Here is a 26,039-nt window from a genome sequence, read left to right as displayed (position 1 = left end):
CTGGGAGGTGGAGGTTGCAGTGAGCTGAGATCACGCCACCACACTCCAGCCTGGGCAACAGAGAGAGACTTTGCTCTGCTCACCCCCACAAAAAAGAGAAAATATATTTACTATTCATTAAGTGGAAGTGGATTATCATAAAGGTCTTCATTCTCATTGTCTTACTCTGAGTAGGCTGAGGAAGAGGGGGAGAAGGAAGAGGAAGAGAGGTTGGTCTTGTTGTCTCAGGGGTGTTAGAGGCAGAAGAAAATATGAGTGGACCTGAGCAGTTCAAACCTGTGTTAGTCAAAGGCCAATTGTAGTTAATAGAAAGTCTGCTAATGTATGAGGAGGACAGAAATCATACTACATATGTATAAAGGATACAATTTTCTAGAAAATGCCAAATGGCAAAAATGTTTTCAAAGTAAGCAATAGTTTTGATGCCATTTTACTTCCATGTAGTGCTTTCTTCTAAAACATGATCTCCTGATCAAAAATAAATAAGAGCTATGTGAGCTTTTACAATAACTAACTCAGAAGTAAAACCTATCATCAGTGCCTCTGTACAACAGCTTTTTCTCAAAATCTCTGTATCCTATCATTACAAAGTTGGAGTGTTTACAGTGTTCCCCCAATGAATGTCTTTTCAAATTGCCATAATTATTTTGATGCTAATTTTGATCTTAATCCATTTATCACACCAAATCAAATAATGCCGAAGTAAAACGACGTCTGCTAACAGGGAAAAGGTGACAAGAGAGGGAAAAAGTCCTTGGGTGTAGAAGGTAATGCCTGTGAGGTCAGATTCTATCACATCTTTTTGTGGAAAGCAAAACCCACAAAACTTAAGGCACCCACAAGTAAATTAAACCACGAAACTAGATTAGAGTGGATCTCAGACACCATGTTTTAAGCACTCCAGCAGAGGGAAAGCAGCAGTGAAATAGAAGCATCAAACATCTACAGAAAGATCCCCAATTCAAATGACAAGGTTGATAGAGTGCTAATTTTCACAGAACTGCAGAAATTACAGCTTAGCCACAGATGACCTTCAAGTGAAGAAATACTTTATGATCCATATACACTAAAGTTCACCAATTCATGTGGCTGATGCAAAAACATGCCTCCAATAGGCAGCAGTAAGAGCACAGAGTTGATGTGAAATAAAACCACTCATCTGTGAAGGTTTTTACTTTAGCTTCTTCTGCCCTTTGTTGGACCATTTGATTGTCATTTTAAAACGTCAAAGCTTTATTACAGAGTTTTTACCACAGCTAAAGGAATATTCATGGCACTAGTCCCTTATCCTGTCAAAGGCAGTATTTATATACATGAGAATATAAAACTGTTGTAACAAGGAAAAATGTCACGGATTTACAAGGGCTCAAGTTTACAAGGCAGCAACTTGGTGTGCATGTTGCACCCCATGAGCCCTCTGATCAAAAAGCTAGTATTAAAAGCAAAGAAGTCTGTCCTTGATAGTTTTTGGACAAAATATCACTTGGTCTTGGAAAGCAGTTAGAACTCCTCCACCCTCTTTTCACTCTAAGGATGCTGCTGAACCCAGGATGAAGGTGCAACTCTCAAGGGCAGCTCCGTTTCCTTGTAACTTCTACACAAATTCTAGTGTGTGTCATCAATTGAAATCATAAACCTTTCTAAAGTTTGGGGAATGAGAGAAATATAGTTTGGTTTGTTAAATAAGTTTTCATATTCATAGCATCCCATAAAAGGAAGCATACACAATCCCTGTACTCAAATCTCTTCCAAGAATGAAGATAACACAATGTATTATAGAGAGAAAGAGACACATTTCGTTGAATTCAGAATTCTGTCTAGAAATGTTATTTTACTGCATGAGTTCTAAACTAGATATATGACTTGAAACGTCATTTGGAACTGGGAATTCATCAAGTCAGTAAAATAATGAAGACATTTATCGAGAGACTCGGGTAAGAGGGAAGACTCACTGAATATATGTATGAATGAAGCAAAATAAGATTCAATGGAGAAACTAAAATTGTGATTGTCCTTTAAAATTAATTGTAGAATATTTATAATCCTAGCATACTACAACAGGTGTAAAATACATACATTTTGATAGTCTGTGCATTACTTAAAACAAGTATCAAAATACATTTTTTTCTTTTAATTTCATTTTAGCAACATTTATTTGGCCCCTCTTATAAGCCAGTCAAGTGGGAACCAGGTATCCGGTATTGAGTTGAGGTCCTAGGGAGTTTTACTTCTGGGGAAGCCTCTTGGATTCACCCAACAGATAACATTTTTGAAAGATACAAATTAATTTTGTAAGTCCAGTCTACTTTCCCATTGACAATTTACTCATGTTTATATTAATTCCATTGATTTTTAAACGGGGCACTGGCCCCTAAAGGTTAAAATTTAAAATATAATAAAACCTTTGAGGATCAGTAATCTTCAAAGTATTTTCTTACCACAGAAGCTCTCTTTAAAGACAATGTGGAACACTGGTATGCAAGGTAGATGAATGCAGAGTGGTTTTGGCTAAAGGAGAGCCCCAAATCTCAATCCCCATCAGTCTTGAAACCCCTAATACTCCAGGGAACAAGGTTTGAAAAATCACTGCCGGAGTTCAATTCATTCACTCTGCCAATGAGCCAATGAGGAGATGGCCCCAGAGAGAGGTCAAGTTTTGGAGTTGTGATGGCGAAAGAGGCAGAGGAGCTTGTATCCTGGCTTTTCCAGTTATGACCCATGTAGCTTTGAGAGGTCGCTTTTCTCTGATGTTTCTGTTGCCTCATCTATGAAGCTGATATAACAGTTTACTCCAGCCCTCAAGGCCGCTGAAGTGAAAGTGCTTGTAAAATGTATAAGCCTATTCAAAAAGCAAATTGCTACAGCTGCTGCTCTAACAGAAGCCTTAAATCAGAGAACTGGAAGTGAAGCCCAGAGATCTAAGTCACAGACAGGTGACCTCTCTAGGGTTCTAGATAAGGCAGAAGGTAATGCACAGCGCTGGTTTCTTTGGCACTACTATATGATAAGCACCCCTGAGGAGGAATTCTTGGTTGGCATCTGCAGCAAGTTCTTTTGCTCAGCGAAACTTTCAGAAAATCTTATGTGCTGAAAAAACATGGCTTCTAAATAGTAGGAAAATATTTACCTCCATAGTCTGTGAAGCACCTGACACCTAAAGCACACCGGACACTTGGCAAGATAGTTTAGAGGGACAGATCTGCAACCAGACGGTGTATGGTGTGAGCTCAAATCTAGCCCCATGATCACAATGCTATGTGTTCCATTAACTACCTGCTGTGAGAATGAAGGGAGACGATGCACTAAAGGGCTGAAGTGCCCAGTGAATGCCAAGCAAAATGCCAGCTCCACTGTCTTCAACTTATGCAATATCATGTCAGTCAGTCATGACAGTACGGAGCTATTAGTCCATTAACATTCCTTTATCTTTACTGGAAAATATACCTCTATTGAAACGAACCCTTAAAGCATCACCATCCATCACTGACAAGTGGGGACTGGGAACTTTGCAAGGTGGCAGTTTGTAAAGTATTTTACATATCAGAGCAATATTGCACAAATTTACAACAGAAGTAGCACTCTCTGTGGAATGTCCTAAGAAGTGCACAGTGGTCCTACTTATGGGTAAAGCTAAGTGCCAATAAAGAGGTGAATTCTCAGTATGAGACATAAGAACACTTCAGATAGCACTTCAAAGCTAGGTTTCAATCGTGTGAAAAATAAGATACTGACTGGATGAAAAGATCTAATAATCATAAAATGGTTTTAAACATAGTGGAATTTAAAATTAATAGGATACTGTAAACATGTATAACATGAAGTTTTATTACTAAAATATAATAAGAAATTTAAAAATGTTGCAGATTTGACATAAAATGTCTTCAAGTGATCTCTTAATTTCCTGTTTCTTAATAGTAGATTTAAAGTCATATATTCATATAATTTTTCCTTATTATACTTAGCATATTAATCTAATGCTTAGCAACCAAAGACTGCTAAAAATAAGAGAGAGGTGCTCTCAAAGGCTCCGAATGAGGCAATTTACTTTGGCTTAACACTCTTGGAGACTACCTTAGAAGAGCTGCAGATTCGGTTATGAATATGACCACTGTACACAGGTGATGAACACAGCATTAATTTCATTTTAGCAACATTGACTGGGCCCCTCCTATAAGCCAGTAAAGCGAGAACCAGGTATCAGGTATTGAGTTGAGGTCTTAAGGAGTTTTACTTCTGGGGAAGTTGGCTTCACCAAACTGAAAACATTTTGGAAAGTTACAAATTAATTTTGTAAGCTAAATCATACTTTCCCATTGATAATTTACTCAGGTTTGTATTAATTCCACTGATTTTTTAATTGGGCACTGGCCCCTAAAGGCTAGAGCTCCGTGTGCAAATGGCCAGTGCCCAAGAACTGCAGTGGGGAATAAGCAGAATGCAGCACACTTCATAACAGGGACATCTGTGGAGGGTTCAAAGTAGAGAAAACAGATATCTGGTGGAGAAGAAAGTGAACACGATCTTAAAGTGCTTCATAAATCAGTGTGCCAGAAGTATTCGAGAGTTCCTTATACTCTAAAAACGAATGTGAAACTTTTTCAGGCCCAAGTTCAACACAAACATCTCTCTGGTTCATAGGCCAATGGTCAAAATCTTAAATCTGTAAGTGTATCAACTTTGTTTGTTTTCTTGAGACAGAGTCTCGTTCTGTCACCCAGGCTGGAGCGCAGTGGTGTGATCTCGGCTCACTGTAACTTCCATCATCTGGGTTCAAGTGATTCTCCTGCCTCAGCCTCCTGAGTGGCTGGGATTACAGGCACCCGCCACCACATCTGGCTAATTTTTGTATTTTTAGTAGAGATGGGGTTTCACCATACTGGTCAGGCTAGTCTTGAACTCCTGACCTCAAGTAATCTGCCTGTCCCGGACTCCCGAAGGGCTGGGATTATAGGTGTGAGTCACCATGCCTGGCTAAAAGTGTATCAGCTTTACAAGACTTTTCAGTTGATTAAAGGAAGGGGGCATGACCCCCACAAAAAGTAATTTTTTCCCTTTACCAATACAGCATGAAATGTTGAACTACAAATACAACTAGGAGAGTAAATGAAAATGAAGGCTGCTTTTTCTCCTGTTTTTGATGCCAACTGCCAGGTTCAGAGTGTGATGCGTCAATCCCTTTCTGACTGCCCTAGCATCCTGCGGGGTAGCCACTCTAACACCCCCTGTAAAACAGTGTCCAGAGGGAAAGTCCTGGCAGGTGCAGGGTGCAATCTACTCCTTATACTATGCTTAGAATCCAGTGCCACTCGGTGGGGACATTTACCATCATTTTCTTGGTAGTGATCCATAAAATCCCTGCTGGCACCTGACAGCAGCCTCTAGGGATATAATCCTCACGAATAGGTAAAGAGTGAAGCTTCACAATCCATTCTCTCTGGGGATGAAGAGTTTAAGGTATACATGGTGGTAAGTTTTCCAGTGAAAAATCATGTTTAAAAAATGGAGATTTTGCCAGGCATGGTGGCTCATGCCTATAATCCCAGCACTTTGGGAGACTGAGGCTGGAGAATCACAAGGTCAACAGATCGAGACCATTCTGGCCAACATGGTGAAACCTTGTCTCTACTAAAAATACAAAAATTAGCTGGGCATGGTGGCGAGTGCCTGTAGTCCCAGCTACTTGGCAGGCTGAGGCAGGAGAATCGCTTGAACCGGGGAGGCGGAGGTGGCAGTGAGCGGAGATTGCACTACTGCACTCCAGCATGGAGACAGAGCAAGACTCCATCTCAAAAAAAAAAAAAAAAAAAAAAAAGGGAAAATGGAGATTCAGGTCTATTGCTGGAAGGATGGAAAACACAGAGAATCTTATAGAACCACATAAATTAGAAATGAAATTAAAATCAGAAACACTACTTATAGGCCAACTGTCACTAGAATGATGCTTGAAAATATTATAGTTCATCTTCTCTTTAGCGAGGTGCACACCATCCACGCCTTCTGCTGACTCCTTTTTTTCATCCACTCTATATGATTCAGATGGCAGCCAGCAAGGTCTTGGTCACGAGCACACTTCAGGAGCCCATTGACCTCAGGAAAGACAGCCTTGTAACTTCTCAGGATACACAGAACAGACCACTAATATGGCGAACTAGTTTGAACAAAAGATTCAAATACAAACAGTTACGTGGTGGATTCTCTCATATGCCATTGATCCGGACCACCTAGGAGTTAGCCATACTCTTCTATGTACCCAGAGCTTCGGCTCTGCTTAAAATTCATCATTTTCTTGGATCTCCTCACATTTTCTTTACTTCCAACTCGAGCACTACTAGATACCGTTCTTCTTAGGATGAATTTTCAGATATAGTTTTTAACCCTTTACAAGAATGTCAGAGTCTCAAGGTGGGAAAGGTTCTTCATCCCCATTTCACCCCCGGGCAAACTAGACACTGGATCCGTAATTTTTAATGGAACAGCAAATGACAAGAAAATTCACATAGGGAACATGAAGTCGGGGGAGGCGTGGATGGCAGGAGTGGCCTGCACTCTGTATTCTTCATGGGCCCTGGAGTGTGGGCTTTTAAGGTGCCACTTCCCCGAAATAGCGGAATTAACACAATTAGTGAATGTGGAGACAATCCCAAATAACTGAATCTCTGAATATTGAATCTGTGAGTCCATAGGGAACAATCGATTTGAGTAAAATTTAAAAAATGAATAAACTATGTAATCTGAATTCTGGAAACAAAACCCTATTTTAAACGCAGTTGAGGAGACCAAATTCAAGCAGCCTTTGAACAAAGCTAATTATGCCTTGATTATTCCTTACTTTGACTAGTTTAAAGTTTCACCCAAGTTCTTATAATTCTGCACCATAATGTTCAACTACATCTAACCATAAATAACCCAATTTCTTCTGTTTCTTCTCCCCTCTTTTGTTTCTGACTTCATTTTTGCCTTTCTTTCTCCAGCAATAGACTGTGTCTCCCCCTCTTTCAGTGAAATAATGCTTCCGGCCCTGCTAAGCCTTGTGCTGCTGTGTCTTATATCTGAAGATGGAGCTTGTGAGAGGCAGTGACCAAAAAGACAGATGAGCAATGTACAGTGACTTCCCTTCATATGCACAAAAAACTTCAGTCTATTAAATTCCATAAACATTTCCTTTAATTTTTTTTTTAAGAGACAGGATCTTGTTCTGTGTCACTCAGGCTGGAGCACAGTGGCACGATCACAGCTCAACAAAGCCACAAACTCCTAGGCTCAAGTGGTCCTCTTGCCTCAGCCTCCCAAGTAGCTGGGACCACAGGTGTGTGCCACCATGATAAAAACAAAAAAACAAAAAAAAACAAAAAATAAACAAAAACAAAATGGAGATGGGGGTCTCACATCTACCAGTGAGGAGATGTGTTGCCCATGCTAATCTTGCCCTCCTGGGCTCAAATGATCCTCCCACCTCAGCCTCCCACAGCACTGGGATTACAGGTATGAGCCACTGTGCCCAGCCCCACAAACATTTCTTTATCCTCTGCAGTTTGCTAGATTCTGTGCTCGATTCTACAGATTCAGAGTTAAAACATAATTCTTACCCCCAACTTGCTTATAGTCTACTAGAGTGAGGTAGAAAAATTTTACTATAACTTAAATCAGAATTTCACAAGTGCCTTTAATGTACTCACAGACTAAAGAATGTACATGACTAGGTGTTCACAGTCATAAGGAACTCTGAGGACACAGAATGTAAATGATGAATAAATGGTGATTTAAGGATAAGAAGCCCACACGGGAGGGAGAATCTGAACTGGTTCTTCACAGTTTAGACCAAGTTCCTCTTTCTTCCTGCTGATGCGGTTATTTTTCCCTAGATGGTTTGTCTCTACATGCCCATTAAGACGTCACTCTACTATGGGCAGTTAAGAACTGACAATAGCTTTCCATTCTGTGTTGTTGATGAAAATTTTAATTTTCACAAAGGCTTCCCAGGTGGGTAAATCGCTTCATTCCTCTTCAGGAAGTGAATCAGTCCATAGAATAGCACTGACGCTGCACAGCCATCTACGATCTCCTCTAGGATTTCAACCCTAGCCCATGTGCTCGCAGCTCCCTGCAGAGAAGAGTTGGGAGGGCAAGGCTTATTTATTCATCCCCTCGAGCATCTAAGAGTCTAGGTTCTTTGATGAAGGCAAAATTTTTAAATAAATTGATCATACAAATTAAGAGATAACACATAAACCCTCAGAGACAGCAAAGAATAATTCCAAGACTACTTAAAAATATATGTACATGGTATACATTAAATTGTGAAGAAATTTGTTGCATGGATTATGAATTTGTTGAAAGAATAAATTTCAAAAATTCTTAGATTCCCCCCTACACCCAAAAACCCATTGCTTTTAAAGGAAAAAGTAACTTTTGAAATGGGCATTAAAGGAACTCTTGGGCTTTAAGAGAGTGGAATTGATAAGGGATTTCAGGCAAGCAGCAGCCCATAAGCTCTGAGGAGCCAGGTGTGTAGCAATATGAGTAGAATAACAGACACTGACTTTGAGTAAGCAGAAGAGCCCAGATGAGAGGTGGCTTTGGAATTTAAATTTGGTAGACAGGTAACTGGGAGAAAGTAGGTTTCAGAGCAGGGAAGTAACAGGATGAAAACTGTTTGCAAAAGAATTTTCTGGCCAGGTGTGGTGGCTCACGCCCATAATCCCAGCCATTCGGGAGGCTGAGCCAGGCAGATCACTTGAGGTCAGGAGTTTGAGACCAGTCTATCCAATATGGAGAAGCCCCATCTTTACCAAAAATATAAAAATTAGCGCATGTGGTAGGTAGCACACGCCTGCAATCCTAGCTGCTTGGGAGGCTGAGGCAGAAGAATTGCTTGAAACTGGGAGGCACAGGTTGGAGTAAGCTGAGACTGCGCCACTGCACTTCAGCCTGGGCAACAGAGCCAGACTGTGTCTCAAAAAATAAAAATAAGAAAAAAAATTTTCTGCCTCCTACATGGACTGGTGTGGGAGCAGAAACTAGAGGCAGGTGACCAGTATATGGCTAAGTCAGTAATGGGACTGTCTGGTGATGAAGAGGGCTGTGCTGGGGCATGAGTCCTTGGGGAGGAGTCAGCAGGGCTCAACACCTGAACAGGCAGGCATAGTAACGGACAGTCACTTGGGAGCCTTCTTTCCAGAGGAAGGGTCTCCGCTGACTGTCATGGTGAGTGAAAGCTGTCTCTTTTTGACCAAGGGTAATGTGGAGCTTGGTTTTAAATGTATCATAGAGAACTGGACCTGTAGGACTCAAGTAAAGGCAAAACATAAGTATTTCAGGAGCATGAAGGGCCAGAGCTCTGTGAAGCTCTGCCTAAAGACCATGCAAGGAGAGGGCAGCATTGCTCCCCTGGTGAATAGAAGGAATTTCCAGAAGAAATGCAGATTAGGAATATATTTAGGTTTTCGGTTGCATCTCTGAACACAGATACACAGACATGATACCAGAATTGAATATTTAGCATTCTTTTATCCTATGCTATGGAAGAGGGAGACCCGTGTGGAGAAGCTACTCCAGTGCTCACTAAACACCGGGTCCTGGCAAGCATCACATGTCTCTGAACTTCTCTGAGTACTCAGAATGCATGACTGCGTTCTCTATTCACACCTAGAGATGGTAGCACATGATTTACTGGTTGAAAAGAAAGTGAGAAGGTCTGGAAAGTCTAGGTTTTCTCCTGGCACAACTGCAATTACTGTTTAAATCTCCTCTCTTTCACCTGTGTCCTCCTAACAGTCTCTTTCCCTCTTCGTACGACCTTTTTGGTCTCTTGCCTACTCTAATTGATTGAAGATTTTCATGGTTTCTACAGATCATTCTAATATTCCACTAGACATTGATGTTTCCTTGTAACCTTTCCACTCTACCTTCCCCATTGTCCGACTTCCCTCAACTGGCTTTCCTGTTGCATGTATGACCCTGATATTGTAAAGAAATTAACTGGTGTGCAAGGTCTGGATAGGGGTTTGACAGAAGAGCCTTGGGTAGACTTGGGCTTTATACTCAGTGTATGTCTAACCACATGGTTGCCCTTTGGTGTGAAGTTTAGCCTCTGATTCGCATATTACACATGTCCCATATCTACATATTGAAGATTCTAATGCCTCTCTGAAGGGCAAGTAAAGACTGCACAAAATGTCTCCGGCACAGGGCCACAGGGCAGTCCTTCTATAGTCCACGGGCACAACTGCAGCCCATCCTTCCTCTCTGCTGATCTTTGTAAGAAAACCAGTGACTACATTTACAATGACACAATTTCTATTATAACAGCCATTAATAAACAACTATGCAGGTAGTAATACAGAATTTGTCTTTCATTTGATTAAAAAAATTTAAATATGTCAAAATTACTCAATTTTTTTTTTTTTTTTTAAATAGGGTCTTGGCTCTGTTACTTAGGCTGGAGTGCAGTGGCATGATCACAGCTCACGGCAGCCTCAAACTCCTGGGATCAAGCAACCCTCCCACCTCAGCCTCCTGTACAGCTGGAACTACAGGCACATGCCACAATACCTGGCTAATTAAAAAAAAATTTTTTTTTTTAGAGACAAGGTCTCACTATGTTGCTCAGGTTGGTCTTGACCTCCTGGTCTGAAGCCATCTTCCCAACTCAGCCTTCTAAAGTGTTGGGATTACAAGCGTAAGCGACCAACACCCTACTGTAATTTGACAATTTAAATTCCAATCAATAATTTTTTGAAGTTCACAATAAATGTGTGTTAAATCCTTAAATATAGAATTCTACTTCTGAGTATGAGGGGGACTATCCCTATATCTATCCTTAGAGAAGCGTATACAATTTTTATGACTAAGTAAAAGAAAACATGGAAAATCCCTGCTTTTTTCCCCCAGAGAATGCCCTTTCCTCTTCCTCTTTTTAAAAAAGCAGCACGCAGGCCTGGCTCCCGGCACAGTGGGTCTCACTGTCGTGCCAACTCTCCTGATTCCTCAGGAGACCTTGCTCAAGGTCAGCTGAGATGGCCTCAGAGGAGCCACACCTGACTGTACTGCTGGAATCTGATCTCTGAGTCATTCTCTTGGAAAACAGCTGATCTGGGGAGAGGCAAAAGTCAGGGGTGCTGGCATGAGAGGATGATAAGTCATTGACGAGGTACAAACCTCTCATTCTGGAGGACCAGCTTTAGGAAACACCGAGTTGGAAAAAAAGGTGTCTGGGGAAAACCAGCAAGCATTTTTGGTCAGGCCCATTTAACATACAAAATAAATGTGCGAGGGCTGTTGTTCCGAGCAATTTCTCAAATATCTAGCATGCACCATATTAAAAAGGCGAAAATCTGAAGAGAAGCTTTGAAAAAGGAAACCTTCAAGGAGAAATGGATTTTATCAATTACTTAAGTTTGAACAAGATAACAAGAAACAAAAAACAAAGGAAGCCTTCAAGCTTATTTCCTGAAATTGTAATTACATGCATAATGCACAGATACGGGTGTTTGTGTATTCCTTTAAAAATGACTTACATATATACACTACTCAGGACACTTCATGTTCTAGGATGAAAAAACTCGAAAAGGTTTGACCAAAAGAACATTACAATATCATTTTATTTCATGACTTCATTTGCCTTTTAGTTTCCTTAAACAAGGAGCCACTTTTAAAAAGTCCCAGTGTGTTCTCTAAAAACAAAGTAATCTTAAACTCATATATTGAGAGCAGTGAACATTTAATGGCGATAATAATGCATATGAATTCATAAGGCTGCTTATCTGTAATTTAAAAATCTAGGAAAGAAAAATGTTTTAATAAACTTTAAATGCAATAATAACCTGAAAGTTAAAAACATTTGGATACAAATAAGAAACAAAGTATGCTTTTCACAGCATTCTTTACAGCACTTTAAAAAATGTTTCAATCTACATCAGAAAACTAGTATAAAAACAACTCGAAGTAACTTGCACACATGGACTTAAGGTTATATAAGAATTAGGTATCTTCGGTATCAGGGCTAGGATTTATGCCTGCAACCCAGCTGACACTGTGTTGGTGAGTCACATGGCTAAGCTCTTTCTAACCTTCCTGATCTAGGTAAATAATAGTATTGACAAAGCTCAAGCCAGTTACTTATACCTGTGAAGGAAACTGACTGACTGCTTTGGATGGTTTGCCTTGATGCCCGGAGGGACCCGCCCCTTCTTGTGTACCTAGGCTATATCAGGCATCTCCATTGCTCTGTCTTGTTACTTTCCCTACACTCCCACTGCCTTGCTGTTCTTCTTACTTGGCATATGAGAAACTGAGGCTCACAGAAATAAAGAAAACCATCCCAGTCCACCCAGCTGGTTACTAAGCAGACAAGCTGAGGTAATGGCCAGGCCTACTAAACTCTGTAGTTCTTCCCTGGCCACCAGGGCTGCGAACAACTGCTGTCGGCAACCATCCTGGTGAGCAGAACATCACGCAGCCATGTACGAGAGACAGGAGGGGTGGTGGGATCACAAGAGGGAACAACATGTCCTGGCTTGCTCTGACTTCCCAGTTCTAGCACTGCCAAGTCCCATGTCCCAGGAAATCCCTCAGTCATGGGCAAATCAGGATGGATGAGCTCCCTAGAATGGTGCAGAATGAAAAACATGGGACTGTTGTAAGGCATTCCCCACTAAGTACACTGGCACTCGGGTGCAGTTTTACAACCTCAGCTCCACAAGTGCTGGTGATGGCAGATGCAAAGCTCCTTCCAGTCAACAGGAGCCCCAGGCTTTCGTATCAGAGCTTCTTATATCTGAGATAAGAAGATAAGTAAGATGGCGATAAGAGTGAGAGACTTCCGAGTAGAGCACTGAGGGGTGCTGTTGGCTTTCTCTTTAATTCCTGTTTCTACAGATTGCACAATTCTGCCCGGCACAGGCTGACTCTTATCTGTCAGCCCAAGTTAGATTCTTAGGTTCTAGAAAAGCGATCGCATCACCTGACAACATCCTGCATAATGCAATAATAATAAATTACAAAATACATGGCTTACTATTTAAGCAAGAGTACATTACAAATGGATGCTGGACAGGAAGCTGGAGGAAGGCTGTCAATCAAATCCAAGCATGGGGCCACTCAGAATGTGGGCACTGAGGCTGAGGCTCTGTTCTCCTGAGGGTTGCTCTTTATACTTTTCAACTTGTGGTGGAAATGAGGTAACTGGAGAGCTGTCTTCATTTTCCTAAACATTTCTAACCTCCTCATTTGGTGTTATTGAGCTCTTAGTCCCTCCATAAAAGAGGGAACCATCTGTACTTTGACCACCATTCTTCCACTTCCTTAGCTCCTTCCTGAAAGATCGTCTGACTGTAGGAAGAGACCTGGAAAAAATGTTCCCAGGCTCTCCATCAGCTGTGGGGACCAGAAAGGAGTCCCGGGAGCAGTGGGGATGTGGGGAAAAGCACCCTGCCATTCCCAGGCCTGCTGGCCGGCCATCCTTCAAAGATACTCTACCCCCTCAGTCTCAGTTCCTGGACTGGAATTTAAGTTCTGCTCTCTCGACCCTGCCTCCCTTAAGGAGCCAGCCTGCAAAGCTCTCTCCTGGTCACCCACTCCCAGTGCCCCTGCTGCTGACCCTGCACCACCATCTCATTCCCCAAGCACAAAGAGGAAACTTCTGGCCAGGCCAGGTGGCTCATGCCTGTAAACCCAACACTTTGCAAGGGCGAGGCAGAAGGACTGCTTGAAGCCAGGAGTTAATATCAGCCTGGGCAACATAGTGAGACCCCATCTCTATGAAAATTTTTTTTTTTTAAATTAGCCAGGCATGGTGGTGCACATTCATAGGCTTAATTACTCAGGAGGCGGAGGCAGCAGGATCACTTGACCCCAGGAGTTCAAGGCTGCAATGAGCAACACACCATTGCCCTCCAGTCTGGGCAACAGGGCAAAAACCCATCTCTGAAAAAAAATAATTTTTTTTTTTAAAACACAGAGGACTTCTAAATTCTTGGGAGATTACCTGATAAACAGCACACAGAATTTAACAAACTAACAACTAGCAGATATGCAGAAGGTGTATCATGAAACCACTTGGAACGGCAAATGACCATCACTGATACTTTGGTCCTGGAGAAGACCTCAAAAGGTGGGTATTTTATTTTATTATTTTATTTTATTTCATTTCATTTATTTATTTTTGCCAGACAGCAAAATATCTGAAACCTCAGTTTCTTTGTCTTAGTGCAATAATGACACAGGTTTTCATAGAGAATCAATACCTCCTTCTCAGAATGGATCAAAGCAAAGCAATATGCTTACCTGAGAGGGGAATGAGTATTTTATGGATGGTAGGCAGAGGTCACAGGAATGCTGTCCTTTCTTAAAATGCTCTCTGCAGCAGGAAATTGCTAAAAAAAAATCAAAGGAAGAAAAGATTGCTTTTGCCTTTTTATTTGATAAAAATAGGCAGGCTATTAAATACATTTAGCAACAGAGAATGGTAATTCTTTTAAAAATTAGTCAATACAGGCTGGGTGCAATGGCTCACACCTATAATCCCAGCACTTTGGGAGGCCGAGGGGGGCAGATCACTTGAAGCCAGCAGTTGGAGACCAGCCTGCCCAACATGGTGAAAACCTATCTCTACAATCAAACCACAAAAAAACAAAACAAACAAACAAACAAAAAAACTCACAAAAATTAGTTTGGTGTGGTGGTGCTACTCGGGAGGCTGAGGCACAAGAATCGCTTGAACCTGGGAGGTGCGGGTTTCCGTGAGCTGAGATCGTGTCACTGCACTACAGCCTGGATGACAGAGCGAGACTCTGTCTCAAAAATAATAAAAATAGGAACTGATCAATATATTTAAAAAAAGATAGCACACATGTCAGTACACCAAAATGCATTAGTTTTTACTACTTCATTTGGAAACTAAGTGTTTTGTTCACTTCAACTATTGTTTCTTTTTTAAAAGAGACATTTAACCATGGATAGCAATTATGCAGAAAGAAGAATATAACATCAAGTTGTGATGAGTCGCATAAATAACGTTTTATGTGACATCATATCTTATTTCCAGGGCTATGAAAAAGTGTTAAGAGTTTTAAGGGGCCTCAGAGCCTCTGGTTCTGTAGCCCCATCTACAGAACTGGAAACTGAGGCCCATTCAAAGTGAGGGGCTCCACAGCACCACTCAGATGGCCGGGGCAGAGCTCTTGATTGCCTCAGGAGCATCCTTCATCTGCACTGTAGCACCCCCATGCCAGGAATCATTAATTCTCTCATTCATTCAACAGGTACTGACTGAACACTTTCTATGGACCAAGTACTGTTCAAGGCTCTGGGGGTTAAGACGAAAAACCTCTGACCTCATGGAGTTTACATTCCAGAAAGGGGAAACTAAAGAAATAAACAAATACAGTAAATATTATCTCAGAATGTCCCACTGAGGTGGCTCCATCAGAGCGAAATCCTTCAGGGCTCTCTGGGGAAGCACATTCCAGGCAGCAGGGGGAGCAGCAGCACCACTCTCCACGCTGTGCAAAGGCACCGGAGGTCGGTGTGGCTGTGAGGGTGGGGGATTGGTGGACACTGTGTGGCAATGGATGGGCCCACCAATGGAAAGTCGGTGTCATGGACAGGCAAGCTGATGAAGGACAGAGTGTTGGAGAATAGCTACTTAAAGAGGGGTAGCAAAGGAGACAGGGAAAAAACAAACCACAGACAAAAGAGCAACAGAGGATAATTGTTTCCTGTCCTGGAGGTCCGCTGGGTTAGAGAGCTGCTCTAAGGGGCTACCATCCAACTCAGGCAGTGGGGTGGGGTCTGGAGGGCGGGAAAAGTAAAGCCTGCACATTTTACAGCGTTTGAAAAAGTAAGTGTGGAAGCCTGACTAGGGTAACACATGACAGAATTAGGAGGATTTCCTGACTGCAGGATCTATAGAAGTAGAAATGCAAAATCTGTTTCCATGTAGAGATTTTACTGATGGCAAGGTCTTCTGCAAATAGGTGACCCCTTAAGTGGACTTCTCCTCCAAATTTGACAAGATTTAAAATTTAAATCCAATTAAATGTATAAGAAAAGCAAACACCTTCAAGGTGAAATCCAAGTGTTATAATCCAGTCTCAAATTTTACAAGCTTGTCTTTAATGAGCACATACAAGATAAATGACTTTCAGGAGTCTACATGCAGCCAAGAGTAAATGACAATTCCTGCCAATGCAAACAGTTCCAAAAGTAATCACTAAATTACTTAAGAATATAATAGCAATCAAAGTGTTTGGTGATTCATCTAAGATGCATTTCTAAATTCTGGATACGTTAAAGAAAACTTCAATTCCCACAGGATGTAAATCTATGAACATATTTCCATGTAACAACCTAGTGTGTATTCTGAGAAGAGTTAGCAGGTAGAAGAGAAATGATACTTTACATGTATTGAAATCAATAAAAACACAAAAACAGAATATGAAGCTATGCCAGCTTCAACTTAATGCTGAATTGTGAATGTGATGTCAAGATGGGCAGGAAATAGTAAGTTATGGGTTGGGTACCATCTCTCCTCTCCTGAAGCCCTCCGTGGCACTCCTCACCCCCTTTCTAAAAAACTGGTTGCCCCTCCTTGGTATCACCAAACTATGTATCTCTATCTGCCTCATGCACCCCTATTATTATTAATTTAGTTGCTTCTCTTCCTCAGTAGTCACTTCTTACAGGAAGGGACTGTGCCTTCTTTTTCTTGATAAAGCTTAGCATACAGCTTAGCACATGGTGAGTGTCCATGACCATAGAATACTACAGTGAAAAATAACTACACTTAGATGAGAGGCCTAATACCTTTTCACATATTTTTCCAATCCAGGCAACTTTAACAGGTCAACCCTGAAATATTTATCAATTGCTAATGACAAATATCTATCAGGTTTTTGGATTATCACAGATGCCAAGGGACCAGCCACAAATCCACCTATAGATATTACCATGGAAACTCTTACATGCAATAGCATGCACTACCCATTTCTCTTTCCTCTTCACAAATATTTTCCACACCTTGTTCAGCCCAGTTACTTTGCAGCACATCGTATTTTTCATGGAATGACTTCATTTTGAAACTAGTGACCACTTTTCCTATTTAGACCTCAGGAGAAAATGTTAGAAAGTATCCCTTATAACAGAAAATGTTTTAATTTTAAAATATAATATTTATGCTTATGCTGATAGACCTATTGTTGTTTGGTCAGAAACGTCATCAGTAAAGAGTTATAGAATTTTAAGGAGGAAAAAGAACAACATTTTAAAGTGTCCAAAAAATTTCTTTTTATTTTCTTGTCACAGAAACATGTAAAGAGTCTTCTTAATCTAGTTTTTAAAACGTTAAGATGTGATACATCAGAAGATAAAAGCACATATTTTGGTTACTTTACAAAAACATAAATAACACTTGTTTAATTATGTTATAAAAAGCCCCTTCGGTGTATATTAAAAGTCCCTTTGGGATATCATAATGCCGGTGCATTACACAGTACACAGATACATTCATATTTAAATTTTTAAAAAAGTTCCTCCTCCACACAGAAAGTCTTTAAGACCCAGCCCTAGGGATCTGACATCACTTAGAGTGACTTTCTACATCTTTCCATGACACACACCTCAAAGGGGCTCCCCCAAAAGGAACTCTAGACAATGTTTATGTGTGCCCAAGGCTTTCAAAGCGGAGAAAACCTTCTTGGAAATTATTTAAGACTAAGGCAATTTAGGGAGCATTTCAGGAGATAGACACAGAGAGAGAGAGACCGATCCACACCAATTTATCCTTCCCAAAATGAGTGTCCAAGCCTAACTGTTGATTCCCAGAAAGGTTTTTCTGCACATCCACATAGAAGAGCACAGCAGGCAGAGGGAGGGAGGGAAATGAGAGAGGAGCCTGGACTTCTGGAAAGAGCAAAAGCACTCTCACTGAAACTGCACTCTCCGCCACTGGTGCATATCTTCTGCAATGGGAACAGGCGTGGTTTGTATCAAGGAAGTGGAATGTGAAGTAGAACGACTGTTCCCAGGTTCATTTCACCACACAAGGTGTCTAAAACCTGAGAATGTCGCCAGCGGGTTCAAGTCACAAAGACACTGTATTACAAGCAACAACTACCAAACTTTCTTACTATAGATGATACTCTATTACAATTCAAGGCAAGCTTTCATAATATTCATTTTTTCCCTTAAAAATGTTATTTGGATGCAATTTGCACTGGATGATTTACTATCTACCAGGATGGACCTGGAAGGGAATGTGGAGTGGGGAAGGAGGCATGGTTGGTAAGTACTCTGAAGTTTACTCTGTCAAAGAATATACTGAATCCCTTTAACCAGAATATAGTTCTAGATCAGAGCAGGTATTTGAACAAATCATTAAAATTGCATCATTTGGTTTTTCAGGAGCAGAGAAATAATTCCTGATGGTTTTCAGAGATCGCAAGGCTCTGGTGATAGCAGACGCATGGTGGCTGGCAGCCAGCCGTGTGACTGGTGATTCAATACACAAGTTTCTGTGGACTCTACAGCCTGATATGGGAAGGACATCAATTTTTAAGTTTGATGAATAAGTAAAAACAAAAGAAGTTTTGGTATAAAACAGGACACTATGGAGAAGGGACACTGGGAACGAAAAACTCATGCTGCATTTATTTGGGATATTTGAACCTCAGTCTTGCCCATTTAAATATTTTTCTTTTAGAATGGGCCATTTTTTTATCTCAGATTATTTAAGATTATCAATTTTCAGGCAAAAAGTAATAGAAATAAAAATGTTGTCAAACAGTAGACAAAGTAAGTGGTAAGAACCCCACCTTCCTGAGACTTCATTTCAACTCCTAACGCAATGTCCCTGCTAAACAAAGCCATGAGACGAAAATTTCTCTTTCAAGTACAGCTAAATATACACTTTAAATATCTCTGGCAGAATGGGATATGTTAACCCTCTCTGTATTTAAAAGGCTTAATAAAAACTACAAAAGGTGAGACAAAGAAAACCATCCAAAATGAAGGCTGCACACATCTTTGAAGAAACAATAGCACATTACTTCTGCTAAGGCACAGCTTCAACATCAGGAGAGTCACTGCCCTGTCCTAATTAGAGTGTGTTTCACTAAATTCTTCCTGATTATTCACTATTCAGCACAGTGTGGACTCAATGCAAACAAAGTCCACTGAGTACTGAAACGCACCTACAAAGACACCCAAACTGATGCAACATCGGGCTTTCCAAAACAGAAGCGAGCCGGTAAGCATCACTCCCAAGCACACACATGCACTCTTGAATCCAGGTAAAAACATGATACCTTGGTGAATACTGTAAACAGAGTAGCTGTTTACCAGGCAAGCCTGCGGGAGAATGTATTTTCATATGGAATGCTGGAGTACCCATGGTATTAACAAAGCAAAATCAGATTAAACAGATGACACGATGAACATACTTCATTTCACGCATGGCCGTGTTTTTCGTGAGAGATAGACTTAAAGTAATTACCATGAACTGAGTCTCCTTCACTGACCTCCCACCGCTGCTGGCTGTCCTTAACGGCTGATGCTCCACAACAAAGACGAACGCCTTCTCTCGGGCGCCTTATTCCTTCTTTAACGTTACCAGCCAAGCACCTCCACCGTTGCAAGAACACAGTACAGCACCTCTGTATCTATGTCTCTAATGCAGCATAAAGATTACTGTGGAAACCTATCACACGGGCGAGCAGCAACGCCACCAACCAATAAGGAAAAGGCACATGCGGAATCCAGCACATGCTCTCTGAGACGCAGGCTGTCACCGGCGTTTAGCAGGCTGCTAATCTAATTATAGCTGGTTTGCTAGCACAGAGCCATTGGAGCAAAGCACAGGAGAAAACTAAATTTTAATAAATTAAACCTCATAGACAAAATCATCTCGACTTCCTGTCACTTTGAGGATTAATGTGTCACCTTATAAACTATAAGTGATTTTTAAAGTGTATTCTTATTTTCCTGAAATCTACAGAAACAAAGAGTGGTTAAATCAATGCACAGCACTATCGGCTTAGTTAAGCTTATCAGATTCCAGCACTAAGAATAAATAATAAAATTGATATTGTGAAAATAATAGTGGTGCTATAAAATCTGAGTCTTACTTTATTTACCCTAATTAACAATTTGCCACATATTTGTCATAAAGTGCTAATTAATCTCTCTTCAATATAGTTGGAAATACCATGCAAATTTCTATCTATAGCAGAAAAGTGCTAATCAAGGTGTAAAAAATCATAATCTTGACTACAGTGATTAATTCGCAGTTACAAGGGACAGAAAAGGGATCTCAGAAGTTATCGTAAAAGGAAAAATTAAACACATTTGGCCACTACACAACTGAACGGCCAAACTACTTCTAGACGCCAAATCCTGTGACGCGTTCTCACAGTCAGACTGCCTCAGTTAAAGTTCTGGATCTGCCACTACCTAGCTCTATGACCCTGGGCAAATAACTGCATTTTTTTGTCTAAGACAATGATAGGAGCCACCTTGAAGAGTTACTGTCAATGAGCTGTAAGTGCTTAGCACAGGGCCTGGCACAGGGTGGATTCTGGGTTCTATGTTAAGCTCTTCTGAGCAGTAGTGATCTCAACCACTCCATATTGTCTCCCTTTCTTTCCAGCATCACAGCACTCAAAAGAGTACCTCAACACGCCTCCATCGTACAGTTCTGTCAGAAATACCACTCAGAAGTCATGAAGGCCAAGAAGCTAATGGTAGGGTTGATTAATCACACAGAACCATTATTGGTAATCACTGTTATAAGGCAAATTATTTCACCTACTTCTTTTTAGATATATAATAGTCACTACTTTCACTTGATTCTATACAAACCTATCTTAAAAATAATTTTTCAGGAAATTAAGGGCTTCTAATTATTTTTTTTAATGATATAAATTTCAAAAATGTTTTCTATGGAATATAAATTGGGAAAAGTTTTAATTAGAAGGAGTTGGATTAAATTTAAAATGACAAATTTATGTTGAAAAGGGAGAGAAGTCAGCCAGTCAAATGCAACTCTCAGTTCTGAGAGTTGTTTATCTACTTCTTTTCCCTTAATTTCTTTTTTGTCAATATGTTCTACAGAATTAGCAGTCCTGAGCTGATCTAATCAAATTTGTAAATGTTCAACATTTTTTTTTATATTTCCTACAAGTGGGTATATTCTACCAGTCAAATTCCAATCCAAAGATAAAATGCAAACTTCCCATTTCTGTAGTTTTTTTTTTTGTTTTTTTTTTTTTTTAGCTAAAAACCGAAAAGCTGACACGCTGAAGAGGCATTATGATTTGCTCTGAGGAACCAAATCTTCCCAGGGATTAATTAGTAGCCAAGAAACAGGACTACTGGCGAAGGGGCACTTCATCCTCCAATCTCTGTGTACCACAAACTGTTGGGAAATAAACCAGTGAAAGGAATGACATGGACCATAAACCTCAAGGGAAAGCACAGAAACTCATGGTCCATAAATTCAAGAGTGAAAACCTGTGCTGGAATGCAAACACATACACAAACCCTGGAAAAATGTGATGGAGATAACTGGCTAAAGAAAGTGAGAGCTGTGTGTGCTACCTTGAAGCATCTTCCTCGTGAATTATCAGAGTGCAATCACCATCATCAGGAGGTAAAAACTCCAAGAGGAATTGGCTTCAGAGATTTGGCCTAAGGCACAGCTCCCTGCAGGCTGCCAGGATACAGGCTAGTAACACTTCTAGGCATTTCTCTAGGAAACATCTAACAGCTTCTGCCTTCCTCTTCATTTAACAGACTGCTAGCTCAAAATAGGCACTGAAAAAGCTGTTTAATTAATTTGTTTCATGCCTGTTTAGTAGAAGACATTAAACAGACACTTTCTAAAAGAAGAAAGCTACTGTCCTTTCTTGGGTCTTATCTTTCAACATGTTCAGACCCAGTATTTGTTTTGGAGCTGAGTAACAGTTCATTGGAAATCTTTCTTATTGCCACTTGGCTAAGGGGGGGCCTATGTATACAGCCTCTGAAATGAGCCCTCTTGTCTTTGAACTTCAGTCAACACACTTTTGATTCTGAAAAATCATTTGTTTGCTCAGTGAATCATGTTAGGCCCTTACTATGTGTAAGGACTTGTGCTGGACCCTGGAAATACTGTAGGGAATAACAGAGCATTCTGATTCCTAAAGGAGCTTCTGTTGTAATGTGGGAGTGCTCATTAAGTGATTAACAAACAAGCAATAAAGATCAGGTAAACTGCCGCTCAGCACAGGATGCTCACATGACAGGGGTGGAGGATCTGGCTAAGGATGAAGCAGGTTTGCCGGCTTCCTCAGCAGGAGCATGGGGAAAGACCTTCAAGAGCTGTGAAGGTCATGGAGAAGCTGGCCGGGGGCAGTGGACGGAGGAGGAAGGAGGAGACACAACCACACACACTAGAGGAGGAAAGGGTTTGTTTGGCTCAAGCTCCCTGAGGGTCTGACCACCGCTTCTCTCCTTCTGGATCTTTGTAGATTCCCATAATCTTCCAAGTCGAAACCCTCATCTACTCTTCCTGGCTCAGAGAATGCGGACGTGTACATTTTACATTTGCTGTACTGACGAGGAGGAGCAGGCACTACAGAAACCTTCTGCCTCACTGCATGGATTTCCTCAAGTTCTGTTCTTATTCTCTAACCCTGGAGACTGAAAATGAGGCTGTGTTTCCAGAATTTTCATATAGAATTGTTACAACTGTTACAGTTTTTTCGCCTTGGAAAAAAGTTAGGGTTCCTGTATAAAAAATGATTCTGTTGAAAGCCAGGGCGCCGGGATAACTTTAGAGAGATCATAATATTCCGGCAGGAAGTATCTCGGTTTCAGCTGCTGGTCAAACACTATCTTAATGCGAGGGGTCCTGGAGGGCTGCTTCTGCTCAGATGAACTGCACCAGGGCCGGAGAAGGAGGCCTGGCTGCACGTGGGGCTATTGCGTCTGATGTTAAAGGCGTTTGAGCCGTGGTCCAGCAGAAGCCTTGGGCCCCAGCCCACATAAGGAGTGGAGGGCAGCTTGGAGGGTTGAGTGCTGAGCAGCGTTTCTATCAGGGGACCTCAAGCCACAACATGAAGTCACTGCAGGCAGAGCTGGGCACAGAAACCAGCAATCCACTCCCCAGTCAATGCGAGCCGGGTCCCGGGTCCTGCCCGGGAGCCACCAGGATCACCCCACATTGAGGAAAAGAAAAGAATACCCAGGCTGTGGAAGTCTCCTTCTGGCTACCAGGGGCAAGACAACTGGTGGGCAAGAGTCCAGGCAGCTGGTGCCCCTTCCTTCTCTGTTTCTGACACTCAAACAGCAATCTTTCTTTTTTCGTGAAGAGTGTGGCATACCAGGCACTTATTCAGCTGTGGCCTGGTTGGCCTGGGGCAGACTGAAACTGGCTGCTAGAAGTCACTCCTGCTGCTCCAAAGGCCATGGGCAGCAGCCCTGGCCCCAGCTCCCCCACAGACACTTGGCATCCCTGTGCCATGAGGCAGCTTCACTGTCTGAAGAGGTCCTCAGTGGCTCCCCAGTACCTGTGCATCAGCCCCGAACACCAAGTGTGAGTTCTCAGAGAGGCTGCCCGCTGAGAGGGACAATGATGTTGGACAATGACCTTGCCGGGTACAAAAGCTCTGAGCAGACCGCTTGAGTCTTCTCTGCAGGGCTCGGTTTAGAAGCCAATTGTGTATCCTGAAGTGTCTTCTCAAAGCCTAGTTTTTCTTCTTCCTCAAATGATCGGCTTTTTATAGTACTGGTGAAGGCAGCAGGGTACTACGAGGCTCCGGAAGGGGTATGAATTAAAGAGGTTACTAGGACTCTCACACTGGAGCAGGAACTTGGTTCTCGTACAGTTTCTTGTCATCAGGGCTCCTCCTCCCTGTCCTCATAATGATGTTTAACTCATATTTATTTACTCCTATCATTTGCCAAATACTGTGTTAGGATGAAGAGGACAAGGACCTTCCAAACCAGTGAAGGAGACAGATTCAACAATGCCAATGACTAAACCTGAACAGGGCTTTAAAATTGCAAAGGAAACGTCACATATAGTATCTGCTTTGAGAATCCCCAAAATGCTGTTGGGTAGGTATTCTTATCTTCTCACTTAGAGATATGGAAATGCCAGGGGGGCTACAGGACTTGCTCAGCGACTCCAGACTCAATTCATTCCTAACACTCAATTCATTCCTACACACAAAAATTATTTATAATTATCCCATGGGCATAGTAACGATAGGATTAATCTAATATATAATAAAGCCATAATAATGACATATTACAACCTAATAATAATTAGGTATTAAAATCATAAATAGATATTATTGTTTAATGAGAGCTACGAATTCTGTTGCAGAAGTCATCCTAAGACTTTAGCTTCTCTTCTGTTCTCAGATCATACCATGGTTTTGGATATTAACAGGCATCCTCTAGGTTATAAAAGTGTTTACCTCATTATTCATCTCTGTACCACCTAAAGGACCTGGAATTCCTTCTATATGGACCATGGAATAATTCCTATAAAATTTTAAATTACAATACATGGGCAAATATCCTAAATTTCAGTTTTGTCTTCTAAAGCGAAATGTCCACCATTTCAGTGATGTGCAGGTTCTGATAATTTGAAGTAGTCCCATTCAGCCCCATCGCCAGCTCTTTAATGCATCTCTGCACTTACTGTCCAAAATCAAGGCATATAATCTTGCACGGGTAAAGCATGCTGCTGTTTTTAAAAAAAGATTCATGAAAGAATTTCAAGTATGTATGCCATGAATGTTCACAATTATGTTTCAACACTAGTCACTTTGAAAGATTAGACTTTTATCCAAACAAATATGTAAGTAAAGAACATCATTTGCTATGAAACTCATCTAGGGTCTTTCTGAAACTTTTAAAATTAGTGGAGGCTAAAACATAGCAGTCTTGATAAGAGTCATATAAAAACTTTGGGGGTTATATCTTCAATGACATTCCTAGGGAGAAATTATCTTCCTAGAAAAATACCACCATATATGTCTCTCCTATGCCATTTATTACGTTTTATCACAATCCAGCTACTTTCTAGCTGGTAACCTTTTGTAAACTATTTAACTTTTCTATGCTTCAATTTTCTGATCTGGAACATTTGGAGGAGGACGTTGTGTGGATTAACTAAATGAGTTAATGCATACATAAAGCATTTAGGGAGTGCCTAACACTTAGTAAACATCATCTAAATTCTCCCCACTTGGATGATGGCAAAACTAAAACATCCAGGCCAAATGGTAGATAATACTAGAAAAACTGACACCCTCCCCGAAAAAGATGTATATAGTATAAATACATAACCCTTATGCCCTGAGCACAACCCAGATGAAAACTGATATACTGTTAAGAATTTGTGTTAATAATATCTAGAAATTCTGGAACTTAACTAAGCACAACTTTTTTCATGAGGCAACTTGGAACAACTTTTGAAATCTAAAAAAATGTGTATACCTTTACCCCTGGCCATTTCATTTTGGAAATATAATTCTAAGGAAATAGTTGGGATCACATGCCCCAAAAACGAAATAATTGACGATATGTACAAAAATATTAGAGAAAGGCATTTACCATGGTATCCTTTTGATATGGTTTAGGTCTGTGTCTCCACCCATATCTCATGTCAAACTGTAATCCCCAGTGTTGGAGGTGAGGCCTGATGGGAGGTGATTTGATCATGGGGGTGCAATTTGCATGAATGGTTCAGTACCATCTCCCTTGATACTGTATAGTGAGTGAGTTCTCACAAGATCTGGTTGTTTAAAAATGTGTGGTCCCTTCCCCATCTCTCTTCCTCCTGCACCAGCCATATAAGATGTGCCTGCTTCCCTTTGCCTTCTGCCATGATTGAAAGTTTCCTGAGGTTTCCCCAACCATCCTTCCTGTACAGTCTGCAGAACCATGAGCCAATTAAACCTCTTTTCTTTATAAACTACCCAATCTCAGACATTTCTTTATAGCAATGCAAGCACAGACTAATATACCTTTATAGGGCAAAAACAAATTAA

At 41.0% G+C, this 26,039-nt stretch overlaps 1 protein-coding gene across 7 annotated transcripts in view; it reads right to left on the bottom strand.

The window, feature by feature from the left end:
* Nucleotides 1-26,039, bottom strand: part of FAM110B (family with sequence similarity 110 member B) — a 156,626-nt gene that overhangs the window by 61,284 nt on the left and 69,303 nt on the right. For 2 of the 7 annotated variants that reach the window (XM_073018099.1, XM_073018098.1), the window contains 2 exons: nt 14,660-14,789; nt 14,284-14,372 (listed from right to left, as the gene is read on the bottom strand). The exons of 1 other annotated variant lie outside the window; for it this stretch is intronic. The gene's annotated coding sequence lies outside the window, so the exon portion shown is untranslated. Of the gene's footprint in view, nt 1-14,283; nt 14,373-14,659; nt 14,790-19,489; nt 19,737-26,039 lie in introns of those variants that run through there. 4 more of the 7 variants (XM_008000700.3, XM_038000474.2, XM_038000473.2 and 1 more) reach the window with 3 other exon arrangements.

The sequence above is a fragment of the Chlorocebus sabaeus genome, chromosome 8 (genome assembly GCF_047675955.1).
Source record: "Chlorocebus sabaeus isolate Y175 chromosome 8, mChlSab1.0.hap1, whole genome shotgun sequence".
NCBI lineage: Eukaryota > Metazoa > Chordata > Mammalia > Primates > Cercopithecidae > Chlorocebus > Chlorocebus sabaeus.
Note: the sequence above shows the minus strand (reverse complement) of the source record. Positions and strands in the feature narration are given on the sequence as shown.